Below are 1,803 nucleotides of genomic sequence, written 5' to 3'. Positions count from 1 at the left end.
GCCTCTCCGCCCGTGCGCACGGCCTGTGCCGCCGCCGAAAGATCCCCGCCCTCCCGAGTTGGCAACAGCGCCGCGTGGCTGGGAAGGGGCAGTGGGTCCTCGAGGTGATCGCTCCAGACACCTGGGTCCTCCCAGAGGCCCCAAGGCGAAGACCTCGCCCCTCCCCCTCGGTCCTCGCCCCCTGCCCCTCCGATCCTCCGGCTTCCTGCGTGTCCTCGGGTCCCCATCCTACCATCGCAACCTCCCCCTGTCCTCTCTGCCCCTACTCATCCCCGGAGTCCACTCGACTGTCCGCACCCGGCCTGGTTCAGGGACGGTCCCCGTTGTGTCCCCTTGGGGAAGACTGCTCTGGCCCAACGGGGAGGGTTCCTGGCAATGGGGGGCAGGCTGGGCGGGGGTGGGGTGGGGCGACAAGGGCGAGGATGAGCTTCGGGCGGCAGCCATGGTCCCCCATCCTCCAGGCTTCCCAACTCCAACCTGGGGTCCCCTCCAGGCCACCATTGGGATGGAAGGCCCGACTCTAGAGCAACACTGGGTTTATTAACCTGTGGGTACCAAGGCCGGCTTGGCGGCCAGGGTGCCTATAACCCCCAACCGAGCCTGTGGCGCCCTCTGCCGACGTCTCCCGAAAGTGCGCCACAGCTGGCCTGAGGGTACCAGCCCGCCCCGCCCCGGCATCTGCCCCCTTGCACTCACTCGGCTCCTTGCCCCACCGGGGCAATATCCTGCGACCCTGTTAGCAAAGGCCCTCCCTTTCCACGAGACAAGCCACCCCAGGGGAGCTGCTGGGGCGTCCCCAAGCCCCTCTGCTGAGGTCCTTGCCTGGCACAGGGGTAGTGATGGGTGAGAAAGGGTCTCAATAGGAGGGGAGGCAGGCTCCCTTGACGGGGCATCAGCCAGGTCTTGTCTTAGGGATCTTCTTCCTGGGGTTGGGGGAACCCCAGAAGGGGAGATGGGGTTCTGCCTGGGAGGTGGAAGACTTCTGAACAGCGAAGGGGACACGCAGGTGGGTTTTGGAGGATGTGTAAGTTGCCTGGCCCAAAAGGGAGAAGGGTATACCAACTGGGGAGCAGTGCAGAAAAAGGACGCCTGGGTCCAGGGAGAGCAAATGTTTTGAGAATGATGAGGACAATGAATGTACAAATGTGCTTTACACAATTGATGTATGTATGGATTGTGATGAGTCGTATGAGCCCTAATAAAATGATTTTTTTTAAAGTATTCCACCCTTGTGCACCGTCCACGAACTTTGTGTCTCAGCCCCACAGAGAGAGACATGACCACCAGTATTGTTGGGGTCTTCCCTGATCCACAGAAACCCCTGTACAACGTACTGGACACTGCCAGCCCTGCTCCATCCCGACAAGCAGCCGTAGCTGGGGCTCACTGTGGCAGCATTGCCCGTCTGTCCATCCAGCTCACCGAGGGCCCTTCCTTTTCTCTCTCACCAGCCCTCTGCGCCACCCAGCACGGATGTCCTCCCACAGCAGTCCGATTCCTCTTGACTGCATGTGCAGTCTTGTCTCAGATGGGGCAGGATTTGCAGCGCATTTTGGGAGAAACCTAATTTCCCCTCTAAAGGCTGGGGGTGATGGAGGGCGGGGTCGAGCAGGGCAGGGAGGGTGTCATGGGCCGACATCCTTGGCACAGCAGTTGCTCAAGCATGAGGCACCTGCTGTATGTGTGAGACCCAGGCTCACCAGCCAGCCCCTGCCCTCCCCCAGAGCTGGGGGTTGAGGCCCACAGGCAGTGGAGAAGGTGGACGTGTGATGGTGGAAACAGGCAGCAGAGCTTACATGAGGT

This window comes from Echinops telfairi, unplaced genomic scaffold (assembly GCF_000313985.2).
Source record: "Echinops telfairi isolate 266 unplaced genomic scaffold, ASM31398v2 ScPeMD7_7459;HRSCAF=8497, whole genome shotgun sequence".
NCBI lineage: Eukaryota > Metazoa > Chordata > Mammalia > Afrosoricida > Tenrecidae > Echinops > Echinops telfairi.
Note: the sequence above shows the minus strand (reverse complement) of the source record.